Source organism: Artemia franciscana, chromosome 18 (genome assembly GCF_032884065.1).
Source record: "Artemia franciscana chromosome 18, ASM3288406v1, whole genome shotgun sequence".
Lineage (NCBI taxonomy): Eukaryota > Metazoa > Arthropoda > Branchiopoda > Anostraca > Artemiidae > Artemia > Artemia franciscana.
In genome coordinates this window covers 4640151-4654417 of record NC_088880.1, presented here as the reverse complement: position 1 = coordinate 4654417, position 14267 = coordinate 4640151, and the positions used below count along the sequence as shown (strand labels likewise).

General features: G+C 33.8%; 1 protein-coding gene across 2 annotated transcripts in view; it reads right to left on the bottom strand.

The window, feature by feature from the left end:
- The window catches only part of LOC136038523 (E3 ubiquitin-protein ligase rnf8-like), a 42281-nt gene extending 33506 nt beyond the window's left edge, over positions 1–8775 (bottom strand). Inside the window, exons 1-2 of one of the 2 annotated variants that reach the window (XR_010620231.1) lie at positions 8301–8771; positions 4392–4494 (exon numbers count right to left, since the gene is read on the bottom strand). The gene's annotated coding sequence lies outside the window, so the exon portion shown is untranslated. Of the gene's footprint in view, positions 1–4391; positions 4495–8300 lie in introns of both variants that reach the window. The other variant, XM_065721630.1, reaches the window with a different exon arrangement.
- Between the last annotated feature and the right edge of the window lie 5492 nt (positions 8776–14267).

The window sequence follows — 14267 nt, the reverse complement described above, 5'->3', positions numbered from 1 at the left end:
GAAAACCCTGATACTTGATTGAATCTGAAATTAATTTATCTCCAGAAAGCATTCGACCTAATTGACCAAATATCCTTGTAATCAACCTGACGGAGTTTCAAGTGAATCTGTTTCTTGTTAAAATTGGCAACTGCTTTCTTAACTGCTTAAATATAAAAATGTTTATTCCGACCCCTTCCTATCTTTCATGGGGTCCTCCAGGAACCCTAATGGGTCCAATTTTATTCCTTATAATGGTTAATAGCCTCATGAATGACCACACAGAGCAATGGAAGTCTGTGAACGATCTGTCTGCACTTTAGGTTGGTCGATAAAATATTGGAAGCTCAATTATAACATTACTAGATGATGTCACACAGGAAGCTTCTTTGTCGAAGATGAAAGTTAACGCTAATAAATCGTCACTATTGACAGTTAATTTTCTAAAATCATCCCCTTCTTTCACAGGCCCCATTCCTCCCAAAATGTCTGTCACATGCATTAAACTACTTGGAGTGGCAATCACTGCTGACTTGAAGCGGGATGCCTATGTTCAAAACATCCTAAAACTAGCTTCCCCTTTCGTTTCCCTTCTAAGAAATTTGGTTAGATTTTTTTGCCCCCCCCCCTAAGGATCTTCCCCAAACTTTATTGATCTTTTATTCGGCCAATACTGGAGTTTGCTTGTCCAGTGTGGTATTTTTGTCTTTCTTCAGAGCACATCTATATGGTTGAAAATGTCCAAAATCGAGCACTTAGAATCATAAATGGTGAAGGGAAGGTTCCATTTCATTACCCACTAGGTAAGTTCAAGCTCACCATTTTTGCCGAGAGAAGGAACCTCCTGTGTCTTCGTTCCGGTACCAAGACCCTGTCTGTTCCACGAGTATGTTCCGTCATCCCCAAACCCTACCTTCCTGCCCGCAACAGATAATACCGTATACAACTCCAAAAAGTCCCCAAACTGACTCCCATCCCCGCTAAACATGAAAAACATCCCAAGAGTCTTGTTCAGTTGTGTGATTGCCAAGAAAACTAGTCATTAATTTTATTGTTATCGATTTATTTTAAATCATCTTTTTTTTACAGTACTTTGTTTGGAAATCAAATTCTATTCTCTTCTATTCTATTCACAAGCAACAAAAAAAGGTGCGGTTCTTATTATTTGTCGTATTATAGCGCTATTTTCCTTGTGAATTACAGCTCCTAAACTCCACAAAATACGCCTCTCTAAATAAGAGCTACTTTTATCCTTCAGGCTCCAAATGAGACAAACAGCATCGCTAAATGCCATTACAGAGATACATTGATTTTAAACATTAAATATTCGGAAACAAATAAATTAGCACTTCGAAGCTGTTTTAGGTACAAAGTAACAATAATAAAAACATTTTCTGAAAAAAATGGTATCAAGAATAGAGCAAATAGCGGTAAAAAAAGAGAAAAAAAAGGTGCGAACACAGATAAAATGAACACTGTAAAAACAAAAAATTTAAAAGAGCATAAATGATTATTCATACTAGATTTTAACAAACAACACTATTATAAAGGTCGGTACCGGCGAGTTTTAGACTTTAAAGTAAAGTCTTTTTAATCTAAAAAAGTATTATTTTTGTAACTTTGAGTAAATTTTTTCTAAAGCTTTTTTTTTTAGTGAAGTAAAGTTGTTAAGTGAGTAAAGCAATTTTTTTCTTTAGATCTTTCTAAAATTATGACGAACCAAATTTATTATTGGAATGGAGAATAGAATTGAAGCCCTTTTTTCAGCCTGTAATCCAAAGAAAATATTTTTCAGGCTTCTGGATTATCTGAATTCCACTAAAAATATTGTTATCATGCACGGTTGTTTTTTCCCCAAAACTTCCTATGGTCTTCACAACCAAGCTCCCCATGCAGCTTGAATGTAGTCGAGAATACCTGAATCTAGTACATGATCTGAGGATAATAATTTCTTAGGCCAACAAAATTGTTGAATAATTGGAATGACTATAATTACATATTTACCAGCTAAATATATAACTTGAAGAAATAATTGAGCCTACCCCCCCAAAAAAGCTGGGAGATGGTGACAAATTTTCAACCCAAGCATTCCACCTTTACGAAAATCCCTCTCTTCTTTTTCACTTCGACCGAGTTAAAAGATTAGCAGTTACCCAAACAATATAGGAAAAACAATTCAAAAAAGCCACTGAAACAATAAATTCCTTTGAATCTTAAGAGATGGAGGTAAGACAAAAGGGAATTTGGGAACCAGTATTGAATACACTACAAACATCTACATTCCCTCCTACTCTCCAGAACAAACAAGTCGTTCCAGAAATAGCAACAGCCATCCAACCTTTAAAAAGCAAATAGAGTACTAATATTTTACCCTCTTCAAAGACAGGGTAATCCACCCGTTTTTAAGTTTTTCGTATATCTTCTATAATGTTTTTCACTTTTGGCGATTGTTTTCTGGACGCTCGGTGAGTTATTTGTTGGTTCATCCTTTCGAAAAGAATTTTTAGGTTTTTACTACCCTGAAATGACGATAAATAGCAGAATCAAACTCAAAGCGAGCAAAAAGTAACATGAGTAGGGCTGATAACCCCTGTACCTTCTCAAGACCAGAACACAATTTGCACTTTACTGAAAACAAAATACGTTTGAAATGTGTTCACCTTTCTTACTTTAATCAATGAAAAATTATCAAAACCTTACGGATGAAATATCCTATATGTCAACTAAACTGACAATCCACGGTCATTTCTTTGTTTGCTTTTTTTCAGTAAGGCGCAAATTGTGTTCTGGCCTTGAGAAGGCACATGGGTTATCAGCTCTACTCATGTTATTTTTTGCTCGTTTCGAGTTTGACTCGGCTATTTATCGTAACTTCAGTTCATTTCGAGTTTTATTTATTTATTGATTGCGATCTGTTGTAATTTCATGCTTGGAAGGAGTTTTGACTTTATTTTTGCTTATTCTTGCCTTTATGGAGCTCTTTACCTTTCTTTGAAAAACTTGTCTTGTTGAAAAAATTTTCTTTTAATTAATTGCAGGAAAGGATCAGAGGATTGTTCTGTACGGTTCTTTGTTATCAATCAGCAATACCACCCGCTGGGCCTTTTTGGGTACTTTTAATACTTTTTGTCCTCCAAAAAAGTGGCTTTACTTAAGCAGTAATCCTACATTGAACGCTCGGAGCCAAAGCAAGAACCTCCAACCTTCCTCTGTAAACATGCAGATGACATGTTTCGGTCCATAGCAGCCAGTCCCAGCTCTTGACATCCCTGCCCGAGTGTCTGTCAAAAAAATTTCTCCTAGAGCTAGTTTCACGCCGAGAAAGAAAAGTATCATCGAAAATTTTAAATTTGTTTCTTTTTTTCATTTTTATGAAAGCAGAGTACCTAAGTAATACATGAACATTGATTTCAAATACCGTTCAACACCCCTACAAACCATTTAGTTCCATCCCTTTTTTGAGGATAAGTATAAGGTCATTGGCCGCTCTTTGTCTAATAAAGTAACACTGTCTCAAATTCGATGACAGAGTGGCCTCTGGAAATCTTTTTAAAATCTTTTATAAAACCCTCTATTAAAGCTAATAGTTATTATTTTGCTAGTGATAATCATATCTAAGAGGGTATTATTTTCAGATACTTTTTGTTAAATTGTATTTTTAATACAATTTACACACCTTAAGGTGTAGCTTTCTTTTGATGGTGTAGTTGTCTTTGGGAATCAACAGATGATGCATGAAAGAGAAAAAACTTATTATTCCATATTTTTTCTTGCTTCAAAAGTAAAAGAAGAACCGGAATTGAAAGCACTCTAAGTCAAAATTCATAACTGCCGTTTCAAAACTTGAAAAGAATCGCTGGCACATACGAAAAAATCCAGTCTAGATACAAATTAAGAATTTTTTCGGATACGGCTTCTATGACGACACGGTCGTACAACCATACCACTCGACAGTCCCTTGAGTTTAAATTGACACTAAATGATGTTACAAGGGTGCCAGTGAGAATCACGAAGGTAATGGTATGCGTGAAGGTACCAACGCGAGGTGAACTCCCATGAGATATATTTTTCATTCTCGGGTTTCTAATACTTCTATTAACCACCCCCCCCCCTCTATCAAAAGTTCATTGCTGTATTTAGCATAAGATTTGTGTACATTCTACTCGTCTAGCTGACAGGCTTTCCCTTTTCAAATCCCTATCAATATGCAGCCCCACCATCTTGCTACTGTGCCAACTGTGCAACACAAAGTCCCACCGAAGGGTTGATGGATAAAAAGAAGAAGACATAAATACTTTTGTATTTCTGAAAACGCTCTGTAACGCTTTTACAAGTAAGGGTCTTTGGACATAGCTTGAAGAAAGAAACCCATGCATAAAAAGTTTGATCATAGCATTATTTCGTATACTTACAGATTCCAGATGATGATGGCTCATCGCTGGTCAAAACCACAACTTCGTGACAAGGATCAGGCGTCAAAGAAATGGATTCTGGCCCCAGAATAATTACTTCTGCCTATATCAAAGGATAAAAGAGATATTAATATCATTCGTTGTGAAGTCCCTAAAAAAACAGAGAGGTCGATAGAGGCGACAAAAACAACGACTTGTTTATTCATCTGATCTGGAAACTTCCATTCTATGGGAATAAAAATAATGCAACTTTTATAGCTAAAAGTTCTTACTATATCTACACTCAGGAAGCAGAAGAAAGTTCATCCAATATCTGTATAAATCAAGGATTCGCGCTTTTGGCTAGGTCGAATCTTTGTAGTGTTCAGCCAGATTTCAACTTCAACGCCCTTATATCACAGATCCGCCCAAATTAAGAGCTTAATCCTTTGTTATTGACCATAGGATTATTCTCAGATACAAATGAGGCCTGTAACTCTCGAATCTAACTGCCTTATCTAACAATTTTCTCAAAATTACTTCATTTACTCTCACTGTTCTTTGTCAACTGGGCGAACTCTTAAAGGTCCGTTTACTTCAACATAGGTGAGAGACATTGGCAATAACAGAGATAAATTTTATAAATGATGGTAATCGACGTCCAGCCTATGGACTGCCATTCTCAAATTCGGAACAATCGATTTTCCTGAAGCATTAAACGCTATTTTTATTCTTAATAATTTAAATGATGGAATAATACGTATTTTGATCGCAAAAGCAAGCTATTGATAAGTGAAGTTGAGAGATTTGGGGCTCAGAATTATTTTGAAACATGTTTAAATCCTTAGAAAATAGATTGGACCTTAAATGAAGGGTGAAGTTTTACGAAGCTATTTTTAGTAATTTCTCTCTCTCTCTCTCTCTCTTTCTCCCACTAAAAGTTCTCTCATTAAAAATCCAAAGCAGACATGAGTATGTCTCCGTGCAGCCTGTTTACACTTCTTTCATACAAAACTATTTTTAAATTGAAAATCTAATCCAGCATAATAACATAGATTTTCCGCAAATCTATCAATAGTAATATATTCGTAGATGATAGACCGTACATCATAATATCGTTTCTACAGGATCTTGATTGTCAGGTTGCGTCATGTTGCTTTTAAGTTTTGGGATAGAGGAAAGCAGCTGAGGACTTTAAATGAAACAGGGATCTTCGGGTGATGACAAATTTTTATTAGTTTTCTCGATTATTGATCAACGGATTACACTCAAAGAAAGTGAGCTGTACATATTCGGCGGCTATATTGTAATTTATCCTCCAAGGGAAATGGTGCCCACCCAATCTAAAAAGATCAAAATTCAAGCAGGAGAGCTTCAACTTTTAGTTTGTTTTACAGGATATAAAAATTGAAACAATTGAAAAGCAGATTATCAGCGACCTACCTCTAATCCAGCAATGGTTAAAAGCATGAAAAAATGCTGCTCAATTGGTAGCTAAATACAAGTCAAAAAAAGCTTTCGTTGTACACGTAATGGTAACAGCAAGACAACTTCCTTTACTTTAAGAGATAATTTAAAGACAGGGAACTTGATTAAAGAATCCCTTGAAGAAGTCTTGAAACCTACCATCGCATCCAATACAATGTTCATGTAACTCTCCTGGGAGTTTGGATGAATTCCTGGAAAAGGGGGGAAAATATTCTAGCCCAAATTGGGAATACATACAGGGGCGCTCTTATTCATTATTAACGTCAGATTCCCTGTAATCTTGTCGATAATAACGGAAATTATTATTAAAATAACTGTCAAAATAGTCTAGGACTCTTTATTCAAACAGTGAAATTTGCTCTCTTGGAGCACAAACACGTTGTGCCTAAATGTTGTGCTCAAGGCCTGTAGTGCTGAACTAGCAGCCACCATTCAATGGGCACAGTTTTAGCTCCAGATCCTTACTGAGAGTATGGAGGTACGCCGTTTCATCCCTATTCCCAACGCGGATGGCACCCTTAATCATATTGGCTCATACAAGCAAACGAGCACTATTAGCCATTTTTGGAATTAGAATCTATTTACGTCTAAGTAGCAAGGTAAGTCAAAAGACACTATATTTGGTACCAGGTTATCGAAATTGCGTGTTTGCATCATCTTGGGATTGGTTTGGGGTTATCAAGTTCAAGCTTTCAGGATGTGATATGGGCCCAAATAGATCTCAAATTTTTATGCCTATATACGTTATTTCCCTAACCTATCCACATGTTTTACGCTAAAAGCCCCTACGGGAACTAAAATTTATTACGGTTAAGTAGAGGGGTAAACGAAAAGACACTTTATGTTGCCAGGTAATCAAAACGGTGTATCTGCAATAACCAAAGCCTTAATCCTAATGGTTCTCATGTTGCCTAACATAATTTCGCTGGCATATTAATATTTCCACTCCCCCCCCCGCATATTCCACAATTCTTAGGATTGGAGATTTTAATATCCTGACGCTTTTATTCTTTTGCTGTTTCCCCCTTTTTTTTTCTTTTCATGATGATCAAACTTTCGTTCTATAAAGCACAAATGGACCTTAAAATTATATTCAAAGAGATATTGACTTGTGAGCCCCATTTTCACCGGCAATCTTCAGTCACTTCACCATATCTGTGACCAGAGCCTTCCCACGCTTATTAGTTTGATTCTAATTGACTCATATTTATTCACAAAATACGCATTGCATACAGTACATACACCATAGAATACATGAGTAGCAGCAATAAGGAGAATCGATAGAATTTTGGGCAAAATTCTAACCCTGAGTCAGGGTTCCCCCATTCCTGAATTAATTGGCTACTTTGTATGAGATAAAAGCTATTGATTCTAATAAATCGAATGCAAATAGACGATTTTCTTTAAAAATAATATAAAATAAATTGGTTAAACCAATACAAGACAGCAAAAAATGAAAGGAGTTTTCTTCCTTCTAAAATCAGGGAAGATCTTCTGCATTTTTGCATTGTTTTAAGCTGAAAAAGCTCACAGGTACTGACCCCACTGAGTCAACTAGTGACAAAGAAAGGCAATTATGTAGCCACATGACCCGTCGTAGCTTAAAAGACACTATTGTCACGCTTACAGCAAAAGGGCAGATTTGACAAGTTTTTTCATCAAAAATGAGATATTTTCCTTTCAAGAATCCTTTTGTAGGTGCTTACAAACGAGGCTATATTTCAAAAGGCACATACGAGAAGAATAAAACCCAGAGTCATCCCCGAACCCAAAAAGTGTCATTTGATATTCTCACTTTGGGACTAGGAACTGGGTGCATATGTATGTTTCATGGAAGAAACACAACTTATCTGGAACAATAAAACGCTTCAAGTGCTTCTAGGTCAAGTAACACGTCAAACATTTAGAGGCAAAATGTATTAGAAATAAGAATATCGTTAATCCGCTATAAACTGTGCTTTCTCAATATTCTTTCTATCTCAAATTCTATTTAAAAAGATCTGCATGAGTCCCCCATTGAAATACACCCAATTTTTAGAAAGAAAGGAGTTGGGACCAACCATGACTGGGAGAATAAACCCACTTCGAAAACTAGGGGCAAAGGAATAGATCACATGCACAAAAACACAAAGTTATTCTGCTACAAACTTCTTTATATTCTACATATTTTTTAATTCTATGAAACATTTTTCATACTTTTCTACATATTTTTAATTTTATGAAAACCTTGAAACTTTAAAAGTAAACCAATGAGGATTTCAGATACGTCTTTTGGCGTTGGGAGCAAGGATTTGGAAACTTTCTTTACTTTCCTTTAACCACAATAAACAAAAACTATAACTATTTTTCTCAAAACTACAACTAAACATTTATTGTAATTTGATCCTGGAAGGACCTTTCATTCATTTACTTAGTTTATGCGAGGAAAAATAAAACACTCACAGTTTCAAGTTTTTTCTCTTTCTCCAATTTTTCAGTCAGTTCACTAATCTTTTCTTCGTATGCTTTTTCCTTGTTCTCCAACATTTGTTTCAATTCTTCAACTTGGGCTAGATGCTCCTGCTCTATCTTATTTTCCTCTTCGATTAACTTGGTAATTTCACATTTGGCAATTTCCAATTTTCCTTCCAGCATTTTCCGCTCTTCTTCTTTGGTCTTCTCCAACTTTTCTTTTTCTTCATTATAGGTTTTGATGAGTTCATCTTTTTCTTCTTGTAGCTTCTCACCTTGTTGAATTCTCTCTGTGAGGGAGCTAATCTTTGCGGTATATTCGTCATTTAATTTTCCAATCTCTAATTCATAGAACTTCTTGCGTTCAGCACTCTTTGTTTCCAACACACTTTGTTCAAAGCTTTTGTCTTTGAGTGTATCTTCCAAGGCCTCAGAAAAAACAAAATAAATAAATGACTACAAATTCATTATGTACATGGTAGTCAAATAATAAATCCAGCTATAAAATAAACTACATATATATATATATATATATATATATATATATATATATATATATATATATATATATATATATATATATATATATATATATATATATATATATATATATATATATATATATATATATATATATATATATATATATATATATATTATTTATATATATATATATATATAGATAATATAATAAATAATATTTATATATTTATATATAAATAAATAATAAATAATATATATAATAATATATATATAAATAATATATATATATATATATATATATATATATATATATATAATAAATAAATAATAATATAAATATATATATATATATATATATATATATATATATATATATATATATATATGCATAAATATATATATATATATATATATATATATATATATATATATATATATATATATATATATATATATATATATATATATATATATATATATATATATATATATATATGTATATGTAATATGTAAACTAATAGAGAGAGAAAGAGAGTAAGAGAGAGAGAGAGAGAGAGAGAGAGAGAGAGAGAGAGAGAGAAAAGGTAGAGAGAAAGAGAGAGAGAAAGAGAAAGGTAGAGAGAGAGAGAGAGAGAGAGAGACAGGTAGAGAGAGAGAGAGGGGGGGAAGAGAGAGATGGAAAGAGAGAGAGAGAGACAGAGAGAGAGAGAGAGAGAGAGAGAGAGAGAGAGAGAGAGAGAGAGAGAGAGAGAGAGAGAGAGAGAGAGAGAGAGAGAGAGAGAGTAAGCTACAGCTCCATAACCCTTAAATCTTTTTATTTATTCTTTCTTTTTTACTTGTCATTTTTGTTGTTTTGCGGCATAGTCTTGCAAATGTGGCTTTCGATGCGTTGCTGATCGATTAAACATTTTTTATTTCAACATAATCACTGCTTGACTATTATGGTTACTTTGAATAGTAACCTATTATTGGGATATCCAAATTAGACTCTAAAAACTTCCGTTTCTTTGCTGGAGGCTCCTTAGAAAACGAATGATGTACTGACTTTGGATGGAAAAGAATACGATGGTCCTCATTTGATCCTTTTATTAGATTGACTGACGTACTTTTTGTTGGTAAGTCGAATACATCTCCTTTGGATGTTACCCTAGCATTAACTTCACATCCATTCATACTCTGAAAGAAAAATAATATAATACATAAAATTAAACAAATGCACACGCACACAAATATATAAAAATTATTAACACTTGCTCTATCAGTATTTGTGACTCGGATTCATGGATTTTTCCAGAGATACCTAATAGGACTCTAACAGCTTCGACCTCTTTGCAGGAGGCTCCTTAGAAAGCGAAAGATGTACTGGCTGCAGGTAGAAAGGACACGATGATCCTCACTTCGCACAAAGATATACATAGAATATAGTCTCATACACTCATTCCAAAGATAATAGTTCTTTAGGTAGCAAACACTCGGCTTAATCAGCCATTTTCAACTATCTCAGCGCTTTCAACTTTTCAGTCATCACGAATAACTCAAATAAGCAATAGGCTAATAATCGCAGAGGCGAACCTTCGAGATCTCGTAGCTCACACAACTGACGTCCTACTGTACTTAAATACATTCATAGTCTCAGTTCTCTAGATGCTAATGTTAGCAAAGTTAATTACATGATTTTTAGCTATACTGTTGTGTTGATAAATTCCTCCAATAATGTTTGTTTTGATGGTAGTATTACACATAGTCGGCAAATTCTTTTTTTTTCTTACAAAAATCGACTTAAACTGTCTTTATTAACTGTTGCAGTGTAGAAATTAAAAATAATAGTATTAAATAAGCTGTAGCACGTAAAGTTTTTTTTATGACCACTTTACCAGCGTTGAAAGAAGCTGAAAAAGCATCTTTAGCACACTTTTATTGATTATATTACATTTTAATTATGTCATTTGAAGTACGCCAATAGGCCTGTGTGTTGTTTTTTAAGATTGTATTTATATTTGTGTTTAAATAAAAACATTATAATCTAAAATCTAATAATTACTTTACCATGGAATACTATTCTGATTGAGATGAAAAACATATTCGAAACAAAGTAGAAGATCAACCATTAAATATTAATCAAATAAGATGAAATGATGTCACTAACCTTGCCGCAATTCTGCGGTAAAGCAAAATCCTTGTTTGTCACTACCCATGCCAAGATTTTGTGGAAAAAAAATATCCTAATATGAACGTAAGACGTGAATGTTGAACAATATTCGACAACCCATGGCATGGTAGGATTTAAGAAGATTCATATCAAGACTTCATAATTATTGTCCATCTTGTTTCCTAAAAATAACTGTTTTCTAGAATTAAACAAGTTTTGAAACAATTTTTGAACTGGATGAAGCACAGTAAAATTTTATCATCTAAGGCAACAAGAGGCCTAGATTTACTCCGACGATTTCGTAAATTGTTGCCAGTTTTGTGTTTAAGATTATTTACGGTACGACTGTCCATCCCTATATTGAATATAAGTGTCCCTTTGGGCAAGTATGCATAGTAGGGGTTTAGGTCCCTAATAAGCGGTATTTTTTCAATGCACAATAACTATTATGCAACTGGTATGAACAATATCAATACTCTTTACCAGGGCCTTCAACTTAAGGGGTATATAAAACTTTGACCACTCTCATGGTCAAACATATACTATCATTATACTCCAGTATGTATATCAGTAATTATTTACTTTTTAGTCATAGCTGCACACAGGGGGAACCCCCCCCCCCCCACTTTGTAGGGAAACACCAACATATTTAAGGCAATGTATGGTGGCTTAACATTAAACTTTCTATAAATGATCAATTGGTGAAATCAGTATTCAAGTATCTTGCTTTTTTTTAACATACCTGGGTACATATTTATCTATGAGTGTAGACGGTAAGAGATAGGGATGAAGGTTCTGTTTTTATCTTTTTGTAAAAAAAAAAAAAAAGGCGTTGGAAAAATTTGCTTTTTTTTGCCCAAGTCTTCTTTTTTAGAGGGTCCTTTGCACCAGTCTTAGGGATTTCTCCCGATGGTTCTCTCTGATTTTAGTTCTCTTCCAAATCAATTATATTTCTTACTTGCTGAAAGAACTTAAAAATAAAGCTTTTAATATCTAATAGCTTTTGCCAATTTTTTTTCGCAAAGAAAGATACTTCTGGTGAAAACAAATAAATAATAATAAAACTATCAACTGTAGCAGTTAAATGAGTATTCATCCTTTAAAAAGAGGGGGGCTAATGAACTGACAAACCCCATTTTACAATAGATTACCTCTAACCCTAAATCTCTTAGGAGTTGGTGGTTTTGGCCTTTTCGCAGTCATTCATTGCTTCAAGACATAATTTAATGGACAACAGTTACTGTTGTTATATATATAACTCCACAATACAGGTGGGTATGATTGGACATGCATTTGTAACTATATGCACAAGCGAGCAATGACTGTTGCTATGAATAACTTCCTAGATTATAATGGCCTGCTTCAATTTCTTTCTTACTTTATCAACAAGAGCCCAGCAACCATCAACTCTCCTAATGATAGCATGTTCATGGGAAACACTTATTTCAGCTATGTGTATGGTTGCCTTTAAATGTCTACCAATGGTTGCCAGAAAAAAAGGAGAAAAAAAAATATAGATAAAACAAACAATTAACATGAAAGCAAAAGACGTATCTACCATTAATATAACTTTCTCCCAGAAATAGAGGATAGTGTTTTCTAGAAGCCAGCTGGCGTTTCCTTCCTTATAATCCGTAACAGTAAATAACAGTTCAAATAGGGATAAATCTTTTTTTAGACAGTGAAAAAACAATAAAAAAATACTGGATAGTTGATCACATATACAGTGACCATCATCAGCAGATATATTCAAAAAGGCATATATAGTATATACATATCCTTAAAAAGCCATAAAGCATATGACACAAATTAAATTTGTTGTTGAATGGTCAAAAATATGGATCTTATGCTATCTTGTCTATCTCCCATCCCTGTAACCATACTAAATAAAATGATGTACCATTAAGAGGTCTGAAAACCACTTAAAAAATAAATAAAATTAACAGAAGGAAGCTCTTTTGTAGACAGGGAAGGGAAAAGGGGTAGAAACACAAAGCGACCATTCTACACCACATTTTTCAGTTTCTTGTATGAGGGGGGGCAGCCTTCCATCCCATATATGATAGAGGTCTATGGGTTAATATGTTTTTAATGTAAAAATGTTGATTAAAATCCAAAACTTCTCAGCAATTTGTATTGATCAAGCAAACAAACGAAACTCCCAAATATTAGGACTTTTTATTTCCGAGACCATAGAAATTTACTTTTATATTCAATTATTTGGTAAAATTCTAGTTAATTGACTTCTTGCTATCTCAGAAAGGGTTTAGATGAGGAAAATGACACTTTCAGGGAGGGGTCTACAGGCTAAAGTATGTCCCGGGAAGGTATTTGAAGCAACTACCACCACTCCTTCTCCCTCTAGAGGGCCCTGACCTTTGATGACCTTTACAAATATGTGTTATAAAATTAAAACCTTGCAAAATAGATCTTCTGCTTAATTGAAGTACAGCAAAATTGTTTTCAGCTTCATAACTTTGCTCTATTCCATTTTATAAGGTTTTAAAGATATGCAAATACATTTCCTAAATGTTGAAAAAAAACATAGATACGGCTCAAGATTCTACTCAAATAACAGGAATTGCATTTTTAGAACTAAAGGCAGAGAAAAAGCAACTAGTAACTGAAAATTACCTGTCATGTGGGAAAATTTCAGGGCCCTCTAGAGGGAGAAGGAGTGGAGGTGGGTACTTTAAAATACCTTCCCGGGACATAATTTAGCCTTTACACCCTCCCCTGAAAGTTTCATTTTCCTAACCTAAATCCTTTTCGAGATAGCAAGAAGTGAATTAACTAGAATTTTACCAATTATTTTTCATTATGCAACCAATCCTAAGCAAAAAATCAAATGAAACCATATAAAACAACTTCCAATTAAACAATTAAAGGTAAAAAGGTTTAAACAAAAGGGTTTAAAGGTTTAAACAATTAAAGGTAAAGCTATAGCCGATCTTTGCTAGATCAGCTATAGCTTGTAAAATAAAATGAAAGAGAAAATACCAGCTCATTGGTCAAAAATGTGTCATTAAATTAATTTTTGGCCTCCATACTGTTACTATGTCAAGTAAGAAACTGGTATTAAGTGAATTAACTAGAATTTTACCAATTATTTTTCATTATGCAACCAATCCTAAGCAAAAAATCAAATGAAACCATATAAAACAACTTCCAATTAAACAATTAAAGGTAAAAAGGTTTAAACAAAAGGGTTTAAAGGTTCAAACAATTAAAGGTAAAGCTATAGCTGATCTTTGCTAGATCAGCTATAGCTTGTAAAATAAAATGAAAGAGAAAATACCAGCTCATTGGTTAAAAATGTGTCATTA